General features: G+C 48.8%; 1 protein-coding gene and 1 non-coding gene across 4 annotated transcripts in view; one reads left to right on the top strand and one right to left on the bottom strand.

Moving 5' to 3' along the window:
- Nucleotides 1–4,990: 4,990 nt before the first annotated feature.
- On the bottom strand, nt 4,991–5,063 carry TRNAG-UCC (transfer RNA glycine (anticodon UCC)). The gene has a single exon. It is a non-coding gene; the product is annotated as a tRNA-Gly (tRNA).
- Nucleotides 5,064–9,767: 4,704 nt separating this feature from the next.
- DTX2 (deltex E3 ubiquitin ligase 2) overlaps nt 9,768–18,664 on the top strand; it is a 35,083-nt gene continuing 26,186 nt past the window's right edge. For all 3 annotated transcript variants that reach the window (XM_068967130.1, XM_068967129.1, XM_068967128.1), the window contains exon 1: nt 9,768–9,864. The gene's annotated coding sequence lies outside the window, so the exon portion shown is untranslated. The remainder of the gene's footprint in view (nt 9,865–18,664) is intronic.

The following is an 18,664-nucleotide window of genomic DNA, read 5'->3' as shown; positions in this document are numbered from 1 at the left end:
GTGGCCAAAGTATTGGAGTTTCAGCATCAGTCTTTCCAATGAGTATACAGGATGGATCTCCTTCAGAATGAACTGGTTGGATCTCCTTGCAGTCCAAGGGACTCTCAAGAGTCTTCTCCAAAACCACAGTTCAAAAGCATCAATTCTTCGGTGCTCAGCCTTCTTCACAGTCCAACTCTCACATCCATACATGACTACTGGAAAAACCAAAGCTTTCACTAGATGGAGATTTGTTGGCAAAGTAATGTCTCTGCTTTTTAATATGCGTCTAGGTTGGTCACAGCTTTCCTTCCAAGGAGCAGGCGTTTAGTCACTAGCTATGGATGCTTCAGGGCTTCCTGTGATGGACAGGAGCTGCTTCTCCACCTCCCCTGCTTTCCCCACTCCCTTCACAGAGGCTTCTGTGCTCTCAGCCAGGCCACAGCCCCTAGGGCTGCTCAGCAAGGGAAGGGCGCCCAGGAAGTTTGGAGCCCCTCTCCAGGGGAGGTGGCCGTGCTCTTTCTGCTGAGGGCTGTGATGTCCCTACCTTGGGCTAGCCCTTTGCTGCCTCCAACCTCGCCCCCAGCTGTGACTCCTCACTGGGTAAAGATCACTGTGGAATCCCAGCTTTGCTAGTCACCTGCTGTGAGCCCTGAGCACCCTTGGGGGCCAAATGGGGCTGGTTCCAGCTGGGCAGGGCTATTGAAGCATAAACTGATTGGAGCCAATGGCACTTAAAAACATTCAGGGCAAGAGCTTATTATTCTGGGTCTCAGAAGTAGAGGAAGGCCTCGATCCTTGCCCCTCTGTTGTTGGTTTTCTTTCAAGGTTTTTAAAAATTTGTTTTTGGTTGCACTGGGTCTTCATTGCTGCACACAGGCTTTCTCTAGCTGTGCCAGCGGAGGGCTACTCTCTAGTTGGAATTCATGGGCTACTCATTGCAGTGGCTTCTCTTTTTGTGGAGCACGGGCTTCAGTAGTTGCAGCATGAAGGCTCAGTAGTTAGGGCACATGGGCTTAGCTGTTCCACAGCATGTGGAATCTTCTGGACCCGGGATCGAGCCCGTGTTCTCTGCATGGACACACAGATTCTTAATGACTGTACCGCCAATGAAGTCCATGTGTGTTTTTTTTTTTTTTTAATAAACACCACTGGGCATCACCTGGGGATTCCAGGAAAGGCAGAGTTTGGGGCCCCATTCCAGATCTAAGACTCTGTGTCCCAACAAAATCCCTGGCTGATTCTGGGCCAAGGGATTTACCTCAAGAAGGAATCTGCCTCCCTTTCTATCAGGTATGCTATATAAGGGGAAAAGAGACATGAGGTAGGAAGGGTGGGCTTCCTGGAGGTGGTGATCCTAGAGTAAACCCTCAAAGATTAAGCAGGTCCTAGCTGGGCAAAATGGGGGTGGTGGGTATGAAGGGAAGAGAGGACAGGGAGAACATGGGCTCTGATGGATTGAAGGGCCTGGATGTCCAGTAAGAGGGAAAGTAGAGAGGGAGCCCATGTAGGGCTGATGACAAGAAGAGCCACTGAAGGGCTGAGTGCCATGGATGGACCAGCCCTGTTGGGGAGATCAACCGAATAGTGGAGTACAGTCCGGGGGCCAACAGAAAGCGGGCCACGGTCAGGTCGGCAGTTCCCTTCATCTGTAAGATGACACTGTCTGCAGATTAACAGAGCATTGCCGGAATCCTGGTCAGGACCCCTGGGCCAGATGACCGGTCTCACATTCCACCTAGCTCTACCCCTGTCTGAGCCCGCTTCCTCCTGCTAAGCTTTATCCTGTTTCAGGTAGGGGAGCTCTCAACTTCAGGGTTATGGGAAGGATTCATGTGACGCTTGGGACGCAGTGTGCATTCAGAGCTGTTCTCCAGAAAGATTACTCCCAGGACCCCTGGGGGGCTGTCCCTGCTGCGGACACCTACCTTACTTGTCCTCATGGTCCCAGGTGTTGCAACATCTCAGGAACTCGTCTCTCATTCAACTTCTGTTGTCCTCAGAGGAAGTGGCTGGGTCTGGTGTGGGGAGGAAGCGGGCTGAGGATGTGACCCCGAGTGTCAGCCCCAGGCAGTTCCCGGGGGGCCTCAGCTCAGTGAGCGGAGACACTGGCCTCCGGCAGTAGGCAGTAACGTCAGAGGACCCCGTCTGCCCGCCTCAAGGTGGAGCTTCCTTGGGAAAGGGAGGAATGTGGCTTCCCCAAACAAACCCTGGTGTTTGTTTGGGGAAGCATCCTATTATATGCTAGGAATCCCTGGATGAATCAACACTTTGAAGGTTTAAAACTTCACCCAAAGTCACATAGCACATCCTGGGGGGCTCCAGCTGCCCCTTGCTTGCCCTTTTGGGAAATCCCACACACTGTTGCCTGGACCACTGTTGCCTGGACCAGGCTGCAGCCCCAGCCCACAGGCATTCCCTGCTGGTAAAAGATTTAGAAAAATAAAACAACTTAATCTTAAATTTTTGCCTTCCTGATAGCCAGAGGAAAAAGGGAGATATGAAGTATGTTAAAGAACAATGAAGAAAAAAATCATGATCCCACAAATATAAAATAAAAAAGTGTCAAAGATCTTCTTTTAACTCATTCATTGAGGGTAAGCGCAAGACGTAAAAATGTGGTTCAAAAGAGAATCAGGGAAAAAAGAAAAAGAAAACAAAGGAGAATTAAAAAAAAAAAAAAAACAACCAACCAACAGATTTACAAAGGCAGGCAGGAACGCAGACATGAATTTGCTGATAGAGGCAAAAATGGCTTCCGCAGACAGAAGTCAATAGCATCCCTCTGGATAAAAGTTATTTGTATTACTATTGGTTTTGTAAAAGGAAAGGCACAGATTCAAAGAATCAGGTAACTGGGCGTTTTCTAACACCCTTTCAGATTAACTTTCTGCCTATTTCAAGGTCTTTTGGGGGCTTCCCTGGTGGCTCAGACAGCAAAGAATCTGCCTGCAATACAGAAGACCCAGGTTCAATCCCTGGGTCAGGGAAGATCTCCTGGAGAAGGGAATGATTACTCACTCCAGTATTCTTCTCTGAAGAATCCCATGGAGAGAGGAGTCTGGCGGGCTACAGTTCATGGGGTCACACAGAGTGGGACACAATTGAGTGACTTTCATTTCACTTTCAAGGTCTTTTACAATTTTTCCTGACAGGTGTGAGATTTATCAGGTATTTTTTTTCCAATAGATTCTGAGCAACTCCTAAGGGCTAATGGAAATTTTCAGGAGGAGGTTGGATATCACCAGAAAGATAACCCACTGTCTACCAAGGGACCACCTGCCCTCAGCCTTCAGGTTAGGACACCTGAGTTTGTCCACACACCACAGTGGATCCCTTCTCTTTATCTTTTTTCCCTTTGGCTGCACGGCATGGCATGTGGAGTCTTAAGTTCCCGGACCAGGGATTGAACCCACGCCCACTGAAGTGGAAGCTCAGAGCCTTAACCACTGGACTGCCAGAGAAGTCCCTGATCCCTTCTCTCGGGTAACTTAAGATCCCAAATGAATGTAAAAAACAAAATTCAACTGAGTAAATTTAAAGCCCTTATTGGCTTCATTCAACAAGTCATGAGTTAGGCAGCACTCCGTCTAGCAAATAGAAAGGACCTCCAAACAGCTGTACAAAATGAAAGGCTTTTATAGGCAGAAGTGGGTGGGAAGAGGAAGTTTTGAGCAGAGTGGGTTATTTCAGGGAAAGTTACCGTCCTACTATGGGGCGCGAAGTGTCTATGGGCAAATCACTTCACTGATACGTGCGCGTTAGTCATTCAGACGTGTCCAACTCTTTGGGACCCCAAGGACTGTAGCCCACCAGGCTCCTCTGTTCATGGGATTCTCCAGGCAAGAATACTCGAATCAGTAGCCAGTACTCTGGAGATGAATGGGAAGCCTGATCTTGCCATTCCCTTCTCCAGGGGATCTTCCCGATCCAGGGATCAAACCAGGGTGTCCTGTGTTGCAGGCAGATTCTTTACCATCTGAACCACCACTGGTACTTGCTAGGTAATTCCAGATTGACTGGTTAAAAAGGAGAGGCTGGTTAAAGGATTATTTTCCTGGGAGAGGCTAAAACTGCAATTAGGTATTAAGTCTTGGTTTGCTGTTCTGGGGCTTAGCACAAGTGAGTCCATTTTGGGCCTGTTCGATCTCTCTCTCTCTCTTTTTCTTTTCTTTCTTTTCTCTTTTTCTCTTTCTGACACCAGGGTGCCAGAGCATTACTTTACAATCAAAACAATAACTGTGGAGTGGGGGCCAGAGGTCAAGTGTGATTGCTTAGATTTAAAACAAACGTCTCCAATGTATTAACTCTGAGTACACATTAGTTATTTCAGACTGGCACCAAGGGAACTAGTGAGGACAAAGCAATTCATCAAGTCGTGTTCCAAGGGACTGGGACTTACATAAGACAATGCTTTCGGTGGGGACAGATTCCCACCTCAGGGCTGCAAAGCCATCATGCTCTTGTGGGCTGTGTAGATCACACCTGGATCCTGAGCCAGCACCGTTGCCCAGAGATGCCAAGTGCTGCCTATTAATCAGAAATAATGAGCAAGGCAGCTGTGGCTTCTAATCACACAAGCCCTCCGGAGTATCAGATGGAGGCCAATTAGCTGAGGCACCAGGCAACAAAATTCTGCCTTCCCAAGCAAAACATCAGAAAGGGCTTGATCCCCTCAGCGGCATCCCTGGGCTCCAGTGTCTTGCCTTTTCCCAGGTTTACGTTGATCTTTTCTTGCTCCAGGGTGAGCTGGAGGCTGGTTCCAGGGTTGGAGCTTTCGGAAGCAGTAAACGCTGATACCTGGAGTGGGGTTGAAGGACTTTATCTTTTTGGCCACGTCACGTGACATGTGAGATCTTAGTTCCCTGCCAGGGGTTGAACCTGGTTGCCTCCTGGAGTAGACGGTCAGAGTCTTAATGACTGCACCACAAGGAAAGTCTGACCATTAATTAATTTATTTTTAGGCTATTTCATTTCTTTTGGCCACACCCCATGGCATGTGGGCTCTTAGTTCCCCAAGCAGGGATCAAACCTGCACCCCCTCCATTGGAAGTGCAAAGTCTTAACCACTGGACCATTAGGAAAGGTTCCCTTATCCTGACTTTATTTTCTAATCTAAGTTCCTTTGGCCACCACCACTCCCCCGTCTGTGGGCACCTCTTTCTTGGGCCACATCATTCATTCTCAGTTGCTTGTGTGCGTGTGTGCTAAGTTGCTTTGATCGTGTCCGACTCTGTGCGACCTCGTGGACTGCAGCCAATCTCCTCTGTCGATGGGATTCCCCAGGCAAGAATAATGGAGTGGGTTGCCACGCCTTCCTCCAGGGGATCTTCTTGACCCAGGGATCGAACCAGCATCTCTTATGTCTCCTGCACTGGCAGGCGAGTTCTTTACCACTAGTACCACCTGGGAAACCCCTCCATTGCTTAGGAATCCTCAAAGGTCCGTAGGTGGCACAAATGCCGGTCTTTGAGACATTAGAAAAAAAAAGTCTTTCCTTCTGGGCAGATGATTAAGGACAGAGCCTCTGCCAGGAATGTTTCAGCTCCCACAGGGCATACCTAACCTACCCTACTGTGTGTGTGGGGGGGGGCAGTCTCATATTTTTGTGATAGAAAAAATTAGCATTGAATATTACCGTTTCCACTTCCAGGGGATCTTCCTAACCCAGGGATTGAACCGTGTCTCCTGTGTCTCCTGCATTACAGGCAGATTCTTTACCGCTGAACTATCAGGGAAGCCCAACTATATAGTAAATAAAATAAAAATCTTCAGCTCATCTGTTACCTTCTTAGAGCATCTTAGGTTTCCTTCCAGAAAAATCTCTGCTGACAAGCCTGTGTGTGCATTTTAAATACACACACACACACACACACACACACACACACACACACACACACACACACACCAGTATTCACTGCAGGACTGTCTACAGTAGCCAGGACAGAGAAGCAACCTAGCTGTCTGTTCACTGACAGAGGAATGGATAAAGATGTGGTTCCCATTTACAGTGGAATAGTGTGCTCCGTGCTCAGGCATTCCTAACTTTTGGAGCCCTTTGGACTGTAGCCTGCCAGGCTCCTCTGTCCATGGGATTTTTCGGGTAAGAATACTGGAGTGGGTTGCCATTTTCTCCTCCAGGGGATCTTCCCAACCGAGGGATCAAACCGGCATGGCTTGCATCTCCTGCAATGCAGGCAGATTCTTTACCCACCAAGCCATTAGGAAAGCCCAGTTGAATATTACTCAGTCATAAAAAAGAATGAAATAATGCCATTTGCAACACGGATGGACCCAGAGATTGTCAGACTGAGTGAGGTAGGTCAGACAAAGACAAATATATGATATAGCTTACATGTAGAATCTAAAAAATGGCACTAAGGAACTTATTTATAAAACAAAAATAGAGTCACAGATGTAGAAAACATACATGGTTATATGGGGAGGGGGTGGAGGGGAGCGTAAATTGGGAGATTGGGATTGACATATACACACTAGCATATGTAAAATAGATAGCTAATAACCTACTGCATAGCACAGGGAACTCAATACTCTGTAATGAGCTATATGGGAAAAGAATCTGAAAAGAATGAATATATGTATACGAATAGCTGATTCACTTTGGTGTGTACCTGCAACTAACAAGACATTGTAAATCAACTACACACCAACAAACACACACACACACAAATAAGTACCTACTCTACTCTAACCCTCTGCTCTGAAAGTTCCTTTTTTTTTACATTTGAATAGAAAATGTATCATTTTCTTTTTCCAAGTGTTTTCTTTTTCTATCAGGGGAAAAAAAAAAGAAATCTGAAGGACAGTTGTCACTTGCTGCCAAATTGAGGGTAGTCTTTCTCTGGTGGTTTAGTCTCTTAAGTTGCATCTGACTCTTGTAACCCCATGGACTGTAGCCTGCCAGGCTCCTCTGTCCATGGGATTCTTCAGGCAAGAATCCTGGAGTAGGTTGCCATTTCCTTCTCCATGAAACTCCTTTTATACTTGACATTAGATCTCAGCTACCAGTTCCGTCAGCACCTGTGAGTCTTCCTCATCCTTTCTACCTAGCATCCCAGGGTCATTTAACCAGCTTCCTTCTGCTGCGTGTATTGGTTTCAAGTTCAGTTTGCAAGTGGTACATCCAGTTTCCCTCATTTCCAGCTTCTCGAGGGACATCTTGCTGTGACCTCAGGACACAGCACATTCACTTTTTCCTGCCTAAAAACTCAGAGTCCCTGTCCCCCCTTCTCCCTCTTGCTGCTGCCCTATTTTGCCTCTTTTCACAACTGGAACTCTTCATTTTTCCCCAAATAAAAATAGTCTTTCCTTTCAGGTTATAAAAATGGAAACTATTCACTGGGACACACTCAAATGCTACAGGAAAAGTACAAAGAAAGTGACTATCACCTGCCATTCCCGCCTTTCAGAGGTCACTGGGTTGGCCCGCGTCCTCCAAAGTGCACGCGGCCACGGGCATCCTTATGTAAGTGGCGTCATCCCCCCTGTGGGGCTTTATCCTCGACGGTCCTGTCAATCCCCCCTCCCATGTGTGGAACACAAAGATGGCTCTTGGAAGAGCCGCCTGTACACCCAGGCGTTCCTAACCTCCATGACCTCAGATCCTGTCTCTCAGTGGAAACCGCTGTGCAGTCACCAATGGCTTTTCTGTGCTAAGTCAGAAGTTTGGGACTTTTCTGGAATGTCAGCCAGTTGACTGAAAAATGAGGGAGCCCCAGATAGGGAAGCAGGAGCCCTGGGTTCTGAATGGGCTCCCCTCCCAGGGACCAGCAGGTTGGGCCTCTCAGAACTGCCATCACTGAGCACCCCTTTCATGGGACCCTTCTCTTGGATCTAAGCCATCATGCTCACCCCATGTCCCCAAGTCCAGCCTCTTCCCCAGACATTTCTGCCTCTCATCTGTTCTTCAGAAGTCAGCATTCCTCAGGGAATACCCTGGCAGTCCAGTGGCTAGGACCCCACAGTCCTGCAAGCTGTGGGACGAGGTCCAAAAAAATGGGAATAACATCCATCTCATTGAGAGGATTCACTGAGGTGACGCATGTCCAGTGCTCAGCACCTGCTAGGTGCCTTAGACGTCCTGCGGATGATTATGGCTGAGGTGACCGAGGCTCTGAGAGGGGAAGGGAAGAGTCCTATTCTAATCTGTAGCCACTTCAGGCATCTAGTATAAATCGCAGGTAAAATGCTACCCTTCATTCCTCTATGGAGAGCTGGCTCTGGGCACAACTGGCTCATTCCCAGGCTCAAGACTGGTGTCCTCTAAGTCAGCTCCCGGGTGATAAGTCAGCTCTGGGTCCTGGCCTAGAGTACCAGACACTAGGCCTGCTGCAGGCACTCCTTCTCTTCCTTCACTAGCTTTTGATTAGATTATGTAAAGATATTCAATTAGAGTCCAAGATTTAGAGGACTCTGAACCCCCTGGAACTGTATGTAAAATATCTGTGTGTATACGTATGAATACATCTGAGCATTTTTCTGGGCACAACTTTCTTTAGCTTTGTAAAGGAAGTCTGTGATCCAAAAGATTAGTCATTAGCCTGGTTTAAGCCTCATCACTTTTGACCTGGACTATAGCCTAAGCCTCCAAACTGGTCTCCCCACTCCTTTCTCAATCCTCCACCCACCACAAGGGTACACTTCTAACGTGCAATGATGCTTCTCTTTCCCCTGCTTAAATCCTTCCATTGACTCCAGTGGACTAAATTTCTTGCGTGATATTTAGTGTCCTTCATAATCTCACCCAGCCATTTCTCCATATCCTGCCACACCCTAATCCATTTTCTCTGTCCTCACCCCGTCCATGTACCTATTCTCTGCCTTGGCTACACAGAACATTTCATTGCTTTCTGAATGCATCAGGCACTTTCTCATCTCTCATCCTTTGCAAAGGTTTCCCTGTGTTCCATTTGACAAACCCATATTCAGGCTTCAAAATCCAATTCTAGTGTCACCTCCTTTGCAATGTCTTCCTGACATCCCCTCTTTCTGCAATTAGGCACCCCTTCTATGCTCTTACTCCTTTATCACATTTATCGCACTAGATTGCAGTTGCGTGTTTAAGTGTTTGTCACCCAAGTAGGTACAAAGCTCTTTTTTTTCTTGGAAGAAAACCTATGACCAACCTAGGCAGCATATTAAAAAGGAAAGACATTACTTTGCCGACAAAGGTCGGTCTAGTCAAAGCTATGGTTTTTCCAGTAGTCGCATATGGATGTGAGAATTGGACTATAAACAAAGCTGAGCGCTGAAGAATTGATGCTTTTGAACTGTGGTGTTGGAGAAGACTCTTGAGAGTCCCTTGGGAAGCAAGGAGATCAAACTAGTCAATCCTAAAGGAAATCAGTCCTGAATATTCATTGGAGGGATTGATGCTGAAGCTGAAGCTTCAATACTTTGGCCACCTGATGCGAAGAGCTGACTCATTGAAAAGACCCTGATGCTGGGAAAGATTGAAGGCGGGAGAAGGGGGACAGAGGATGAGATGGTTGGATGACATCACTGACTCAATGAACATGAGTTTGAGTAAACTCCGGGAGTTGGTGATGGACAGGGAAGCCTGGCGTGCTGCAGTCCATGGGATCACCAAGAGTCGGACACGACTGAGCAACTGAACTGAACTGAACAGGTGCACGTTGGGCTCGGCCCCGCCCCCTGCTGCCCCGCCGGAACTACGTTTCCCAGAAGGCCCAGCGTCTTGGGCATGCGCACTGGAACCCGAGGAAGCTGCGACGCCGAGTTTCACTCAGGCTGCCTCCTCGTTAGAGTGGGAGCTGCGGCCGGAGCAGTGCCCAGGCCGAAGTGGAGCTTCAGTCTGAGCGCGGCGGTGTCCTCCACCCGCCTGCCTCGCTCTCTTCAGTCTCGGTGAGAGGGGCGGCCCTGGCCACCTGCTCGTCGCCTAGGGCTGGGGTCCCGGGGACGCGGGGGAGACCGAGCCGAGCTGGGGCCGGAAGGGGGCGGGCGTGGGCGTGAGGGACGGTTGGGCCGGGCTGGAGAGGCGCTCCGGGGTGAGGTCCCAGGGGGCTTGCGGGGACCGGCCTCCGGGTGGAGGTCCCCGAGGGCGGGAGTTGAGGGGATTGAGAGACGCTCGCAGAGCTTTAGGACCGGACGGGGTGGGGAGCGGGAACGCCGAAGGGCTGGCGAGGGGAGCGGCGCAGACCCTGAGAGTTTGGCCCGTCGGGACGAGAGTACCCTTTCCCACAGGATCCGGAGGAGGCGGCGGCGGCGGGGCCACCGGGCTGCCCTAGTGAGGGTGTGGGTCCTGCTGGGATCTGCTTCCCGGTGGGCGGCTCGCTGGAGCCGGGGGCTGTACTTCTGGCTGTACTTCGCTTAACTAACTCCGCTTTCTTCTTCTCAAGTAAGGTCCGCCTTCCAGGAAGTGCCTCTTTGGTGGGACCCTGGCTCACTTTTGCGGGGTGCCAGTAGCTTACGCTGTGAAGAGGACTTAGACTTCCCTCCCCCTTTGCCCCCGAAACTACCCTTTCTCAAGTCAGCTACTGTCCTCCACACTGGTTCCTCTTCCCTCCCTAAGTGCCGGTAGCAATGGAAATAGTGTGTGCATAGACGCTTGGCCGCTTAAGAAACTCAAAATATTTCTGCATGCCATGTAGCTCCTCTAGAGTTGTAGAAGTTGGTCTTTCTGGTAATCAGGCTTTACTTAAACCATCAGGGTAACTATAGCTAGGCTTCTTGTTCATTTACTGTGTGACCTTGGCAAACTTTTACGTTCTGTAGTTTGTTGATTTCTTGGAGGCTCACAAAGCAAACTGGCTTACAAAATCCTTTCAGGCCTTTCTATGGAAGGGCTTTTTTTAAATCTTCCCCTAACTAGCCCCTTGATTATTGAGTGGGCAGAGGGAGACTACTGTACCTTCTGCTGTGCCCAGGCTGTTGGAAAATAAATCTGGTGGTTTCCAGTCCCCAGCCACAGCACACAGACCCAACATCTGTGCATTTGTTTTCACTAACTGCTGTTTCCCAATTTAAAACTCGATCGTCTTCTTCCTTGTTGGCAAAGGTGCCTTGGAATTTGTGTCGCTGAGTCAGCAAGCCTTTCAGATTTGCCCGGTTTTTGTTGTTTGCATTTTCTATCAAGATGGGAACCCACACAAGTCATTCCTCCTAAGGATCTGGTATCTTCATCAAGAAGGCACGGTTTGTGCCAGCTCTCCACAGAGAAAAGGTGAGAGCCACGGGGACTTCACGTCGCTGCCTTTCCAATCTGGTTTTCAGTAGAGAAAGTGCGGACTGGGGAGGGGGAAATTTGAGGTCCCCAAGATGAAAGTGAGCCCTGGGAGTAGATTGTTGATTGCCTCTTGTCTCAGATAAATTCAGGTGGCTTCTTGCCAACACCTTCTCCTGTTTAACCAGTCTTAGAAGCTACTTTCTGTTTTCACACATGCATTATGAGATGAAGGACACGAGTCAGGATTTCTGCATTGGAAATTTTAATTTCCTTGGTCACTTGAACCTTTACTGGGTGCTTCCTTTTTGTCAGGCCCCCTGCTCGGTGCTGAGGGTGCAGTGACCAGCCACAAAAACTCTGTCTTCCAGGAGCTCATTGTTTGGTGGGAAAGATAAGGAAACCATAGACAGCGACAAGGTGTTGTCGGTGTGATACATATGGAGGAGTGGGTAATCACAGGGCAGAGCCCACCCCATCCCACCCCTACCCTTGCCCAGGAGGGAAGGTCCAGAAGGCTTCAAGAACGAGAGAGCCAAAGTGAATTGTGAAGGAGTAGGACCCAGGAAGTAGGGGACAAAGCCAGGCAGAAGAGTCAGTAAATGCAAAGTTGTGAAGAGACCCGGCATGTCTGGGTCATTGTAAGTGTGACTCCAGTGTGGCTGGGGCAACGGGATGGGTACATGGCCGAGAAGCCTGGAAAGTGGGCAGAAGGTTGAGTGTGGGGGCTTTTGCATGTCATGCCAAGACTTGGGGGATTTTAGCAGGAGAATTCCAGGAAGGGCCTTGCTAAATGAGCACCCTGGCTAGAAAGCATGGAATGGATTGGATTGGATCGTTCTCCTTGTGACTGTTTCCTTACATCACGCCAGCTTCTAGTAGAGGGAGGTAGACAGGGAAGTTTGTGCTCTGGCTGTTCCTCGGCTTGTCAAAGAGAGAGAACGGCCGGAGAGAACTGTGGAGGTCAGATGCAATGCTGTAGAAGTTGATGAGAGGGGATTTTCTCACAAGAGGGCACATCACGGCATCCTGGAGGTGTTTAACTGGGTGGCCAAGTGGGTAGGGTGCCGGGTAAAGTTGAAGCACAGAGTTGGGGAAACTGGATGTATATGGGGTAGCGGGTCATTACTTAAACTCTCTGGAAGGAGCTGGGGAGGGGGAAGTGTAGATGGAAGAGGGGTACTGAAGGGAGGTGTGCCAGCAGATAGTGTTGACAGGGAGGGACCGGGCTGATGGACTTTCCCCGTGAGCCACGGAATGTGAACGTTGTTTCTAGACCTTGAAGGGAGGTGTGGAAGAGAGGGGCAGGGCTGTACTTCAGGAAGCTCCACCTCGCCCCTGTCTCTGAGGTGGTTGAGAAGGAGAGACAAGTGTGAGAAGCCAGATGAGAGCGAGTGCTCATCAAGGTGAGAGGCTGACAGGTCCCAGCCAAGTGCTCACAGTGGGGGCTGAGGAGGCAAGAGCAAGCCAGGGCAGCTGCTGGGCCGTAGGGAGAAGCTGGAGGAGGGGCAGCCCAGAGCCAAGGAATCCAGGAGGAAAGAGAGAGAAGCAAGGAAGGTGAGTTTGGCTTCAGACATATTGGAGATACCTAAGAGACAGCAGGAATGGAGCCACGGAGGAAGCGTCTCTCATTCATTCCACGTGTGCCCAGGAAGTTGTGTGCCAGGGTTTGTGCTCAGCACCTGGAAATGAATTAAACAGTCACCTCTGTGGGTTTGTTTTAATATTCACCTCAGATAAACAGAGAACTGGATTGCTCCACACTGATCACCCGTTCACACATGGCCTACTTTTATTTATTTCCTAAGTTTTTTTTAAATGAGTGTTGTAAGTTCCTGCATTTCATCCATCCACAACAAAAGCTGGGATCTTGAGACAGAATACATATCCAGTGTTTGATCTTTCTTCCCATTCCCATCCTGAGATATCCATTATCCCTTTGCTTTCATTTTTATCTAGTTTTATGGTACCTGGGTATTCCTAAGGAACCTAAAAACATATTGCTACAATTTGTCCGTAGTATTGCATATCACTTGGTTCATTTGTCTTGAATATTGAATAATAGTCCATGGTGTGAACAAACCAGTTTCTGCATCTGATCTTCCACTGATGAGTGCCTGGTCGTTTCCAGGTTTTTGCTGCTGAGAGAGAGCTGTTCTGAACACTTCTATACATGTTCCCTGTTGCACCTACTCAAGAGGTTTTCTTGGGTGTGAACTGAGGGGTGGTGCTTTGCTGGATCATAGGGTATATAAATATTCAACTTCCATAGCTGTTGCCAGACTCTTTTCTGAAGTGGTTGTATGAGTTTGCCCTTGTACACTTCCACACTTGCTCCACACTCTTGCCAACACTTGATACAGGCTGATTTTTTTTGTTGCCAATGGAATGGATATAAAATGGGATCTTTGGGATCATGGTTTCTGTGTCACCAAACCCTAATGTCAAGCATCTCTACATGAGTTTATTGGCATGTGTGTTTCTGTAAATTATATCTTCTGCCAATTTTTCTGCGGGGTTCTTGGCATTAAAAAAAATGATTTGTAAGAGTTTATGTATGCTTGATTTTAATCTTCTGTGCTTATTGCACATATCTTTTTCCAGCTTGTAACTTTCTGTTTTCTTTAAGGCACGTTTTGTTGAACAACCATTCTTGATTTTAACACAGTGAAATGTATTTTTTCATTTATAGTCAGCGTTCTGTGTCTCCTTTGAAAAATCTTTTCCTAACCGTAATCCTTGCCTGTAAGGAGCCCATGCCCCACTGGAGGGGACAAGTAGATAATTGCACTCAGATGTCACATGGACATTGGCGGTTAGATGTGGCCACTTCTCCCTGCAGGGCAGGAGTGGGTATAGGAAAGATTTCACAGGGAATTAAGAGATGAGTGAATGGACAGGTAGAGTGGACACTGGATGGGAGAGGGGCAGGCATGAAACAGCCTGATCAGTTCTGGGCTGTCCTTGGGGTTGCTGATGGCTGGACCAGGGATGCGGGCAGGGTATCTAAAGAAAGATCTGGACGATCAGCGTGCGTGGGATTACTGAAGCGGTGGGAACAGATAAGAGAGTCACGGGGGAGTGCAGAGAGGAGAGGCAGACCAGGGCCTGATTGCCCGATGCAGGAAAGGTGTGGCTCTGGGAAGCAATTGGGCTTTCCCGAGGAGGCCCGGGCCACATGCCACCATCGTGCTCTCAGGTGCTATGTTTCACCCTCGGGTGTTGGGCGAAGCCCTACGTGTCTGCAGAGCGCAGGCGTGCCACAGGGGAGGCTCGCCAGAGCCATAAGCATTCTCCCAGTTTTTAAAAGAGAAACGGGTTCCGAGAAGTACTTCTCACCTATCCGGATGGTGAGAGCACAGCTTGGCTGGCAAGCCATAGCTCACGGGCCAAGTCAGCCCACAGCCTGTTTTTGTAAATAAAGTTTTATTGGGACACAACCACATGAGTTAGTTTACACGTGGCCCATTACTGTTTTCACACTGCAGAGTTGAGTAGTTGCAACAGACACCCTATGTTCTGCCAAGCCTACAATAGGTACCTTCTGGCCCTTTACAGAAAAGGTTTGCTGGCCCCGCCCTGGGGAGTCACAGTAACTGGTAACCATGAGAGCCGTACCGGCCGCCGCAGCGGTACAGCTTGTTGCTAGCTGGATAATGAATCTGGGTCAGCCCTGCAAATGTTGCCAGGTTTTCTGGTTTTCAAGAGAAGCTGGAAATCTGGATTGATTGACTGATTTATCCTAATTTTAAAACATTGGCTCAATCTGTAAAATTTACAAACTGTAGTAGGCTGAGCAGACACATCTGGCAGGCTGATTTGCCCACATCAACTTCTCCCTCTGCAAACTGATTTGGGAAACCTGTAACTGGGTTTCCCACGTACCTCAGCTGGTAAAGAATCCTCCTACAATGCAGGAGACCCCGGTTCGATTCCTGAGTTGGGAAGTTCCCCTGGAGAAGGGATCAGCTACCCACTCTAGTATTCTTGGGCTTCCCTGGTGGCTTAGATGGTAAATAATCCACCTGCAATGTGGGAGACCTGGGATTGATCACTGGGTTGGGAAGATCCCCTGGAGGAGGGCATGGCAACCCAGTCCAGTGCTCTTGCCTGGAGAATCCCCAGGGATGGAGGAGCCTTGTGGGCTACAGTCCATGGGGTCACAAAGAGTCGGTCGCGACTGAGCTGCTGAACACAGCACAGCACGTACCTGTGACTTCTCAGGCAACTTGCTTATCTTTTGCCTCAGTTTTCTCATTTATAAAACAGAGATAATACCCTGTCCAGTATTGTAAAGATTAAGTGAGAACACTTAGAAGATACTTAGCCAGCATTGGCCTGGTATACATAGTAAGCTCTTGTTGCTGGCCACTGTGCCTGCCATTGCTTCCTCGTCTCCCACATTCTGGCCTCAGGGTAGGCCTGGGAACCAGGGCTCAGCCCTCTGATGACCTGTGGGTGGTCAGTTTGCTCCTGGCCAAAGAAGGGGCAGCGGGTTCTTGGTGCTGGTGGAGGAGGTTGTCCATGGAGCAACTGTCGGTCACCAGGGCCCACCCTTTGGATACTGTGTGGCTTTCGGAACCCCATTTGGGATAGTCTGCTCAGACCTGCCTTTGGAGGCCCAGACAGGCACAAGCCAGGAGAGGAGTTGTCATTTCCGTCTTGCAGCCCCAGTGTGCAAGGGACAACTCAAGTGTTAGTCCTTCCATCCTTCAGGAGCCTAGTAAGGTCTGAGTGGCACTTGATGGAGCCATCCCTTGTCTAAACCAAAGCCCTACCTTGCAGTGCTCCTGTTGTAATAATCCAGGTCCTTGGATGGTGTGTTTTTTGCACTTTCTGGGAACTCAGGGGTGGGGTGTGTGTCTCTTGGCAAGGAGGCACCATGGTGCTTTGACAGGCCTGTTAACGAAACCCCATTGGGACGGGAGTGGCCGTCTAAAGTCAGGATGGTAGGTGAACAGTGGTGGGGGTTTAGTTCCTATTTATGGTCTTTTGAAAGTGGTGGGCATTGTAGAGGTTTGTTTCTGATAACAGAAGTAAAACTTTCCCACTTTAAAAAATGGGAAAAGTTCAGAAGTTAAACAGAAGGTCTCCTGCAGTTTCTCCACTCAAAGGCAGCGGTTGTTAACATTTGGGTATATTTCTACTGAGTTTTCTCTCTACTTCTCTTTACCAAGTTAAAGTAGTGCTGTGGGGAATAGCTTTATGTTGATGTTTTCCTCTAATCTCCTTAGATAGATTTCTTAATGATTGGGTCAAAGCAAGTGATGGCCTCACCATGGGGCATGCAGGATCTTAGTTTCCTGACCAGGGATTGAACTTGCGCCCTCTGCAGTGGAAGCATGGAGTCTTAACCACTGGACCGCCAAGGAAGTCCCCTGAGTGAACATTTTTAAACCTCTTGATACATATTACCAGACTGTTTTCTGGAAGGGTTTATCCTTCCCAGCAGTGTGACTCCTCCGTGTACTCTTGTAGGACTGTGTATTGAAACTAAGTTATTTTTATGGCTTTGAGAGGCAGAAAAATAATACTCCATTGTGTTAAAAACAACACGTCTAGCAAAGGAGAACATTTCTTTGATATGTCTTTGCACAGGATTCGACTTTCCCAGGTCCATGGGAATGCTTTCTGACAGTGCCCGGGTGGCCAGCTGCCCATAACAGGTCTTTCAAGGTCATGCTCTGGTTACTGGTCATGCTTACCGTGTCAGCTGGTGGAGTATGGAGTTGCAGGCCCGTGCTTCTGGGAAAGCACCCGAAAGAGAGGCAGCTTAGAAAATAGGGCTTAAGGTCACCCAGTCTCACTGGTCTCCAACCCGTGCCCATCAGACGCCTCTGTCCTGCACAGCAGCTTCCTAGGCCTCTCGGATTCAGAAATAGAGGGCACCTTCTGTAGTAGAGCACCCCACGTTTTTACATTTTGTGTTATTGATGGGAGGTGTACGGTCACATTTGGAAAAGGGTACTGCTGTTTATAAAAGGCTCGAAAACCCATCTAACCCCCTGAGCAGTTGAGCCCAGGAGAGGGGCTGTGACTGTCCCAGGATCATTGCGTGTGCCCACTCAGGCTTGGGCTAGGCCGCTTCGTATTTCAGTGGGACTCAAGGGGGAGGAAATGGGTCGTCACATGTTGGCACATTGATAATCCCTCAGTCTGGGCACCAGTTTAAAACCACGCTCAGGGCCTTCTTCCTGGAGGCCTCAACTGTAAGGGGATCCACTTGTGTGGCTCCCCGACTTGGAGGCCCACAATTAGGCGGGATGAGTTTCACTCGGATTCCTGTGTCAGCTCAGATCTTGTTCTAAAGCTTTCCTAAATCCCCTAGGAATAGAAGGACTCTCAGACACACGTAACTCTTCTCTTTTGTGTCAAACACCTCTCTGGTAGAACAGCAGGGTCCTGCTGTGCCTTGGGACCAGGGGCCGGGAAGGGGTTGGTTGTGGCTAAATCTGAGGGAAGAATGCAAGGGAAGGGAGGATGGTTTTTCTTGTGGTGAAGTTGTTAATACATTTTTTAAAGATAATTCTGGTCCGATCATCGTAAGTAATATGATCGTTGTAGAACATCTGCCAGTATAGAAAGAAGTAAAGAACATATATCCCATACTCAACTCCATCGCCCCTAGTAACATGTCAAGATTTGTTCCTTCCAACCTTTTGAAAATTCGCTTATATAAGGTAGAAAGAACATGGGCTTCATGGTGTCACAGACTGGCCACCTGACCTTGAATACATTTTTTATTTCTTTTGGCCTCAGTTCCTGCGTCTGTAAGATGGGGATAATTTCTACCTTCAAGGGTGATTGAGGGTTGAGAGAGCAGGATGACAGGACACTGGGCAGAGTGCCTGCCTTGCAGTAGACGTTCAGTAAACGGTGCACCTGCCTACCTGAGAGCACAGTGTGCGTGCTTACATACCCTGTGCTTTTTATTTGTCAGGAGAGTTATCCTAGGTCTGAAAGCCTTTTAAAGACTCACATTCCATCATTGGGATGTATCATAATTTATTTCAGAATTCCCTTACTCCATTATTGTAAAGTATTTAGGTGGCCCCCAGACTGAGGCTTTTTTTCCCATGGCCAATTAGAATAATAGTTTTCATAATTAAGAGCACCCTAAATAGCCCCATCATTAAGAGCCAAAACAAATTAGGTTTTTGAACTGCGGCTTGGGGGTGGTTGAGGCTGTAACAGAGAATGGGTGCCTTGACTGGCTGCTGTGTGTGTGTAACTGCTGCCTTTGAGGGGGAACAGCAGTGGGCATCCTGGGCCTCGCCCCAGGCCCGCCCCAGGCCCCTGGAGTGAAAGGTGCTCCTCCCTTGTTGTGTGTGTTTCAGCCCCTCTAGGATTTGGGGTGTTTGAAGAACTGCAGCTCCAGCTTTGGATCAGCCTCGGCTCTGCCCTCTGGGAGTTCCCATTAGGATGGTGTGGGAGGGGGGACAGACACTGAAACCAATCAGTGTGGTCCGGTTCAGATAAGCA

This window comes from Capricornis sumatraensis, chromosome 3 (genome assembly GCF_032405125.1).
Source record: "Capricornis sumatraensis isolate serow.1 chromosome 3, serow.2, whole genome shotgun sequence".
NCBI classification, from domain to species: domain Eukaryota; kingdom Metazoa; phylum Chordata; class Mammalia; order Artiodactyla; family Bovidae; genus Capricornis; species Capricornis sumatraensis.
This window is presented reverse-complemented; position numbering and strand designations above follow the sequence as displayed.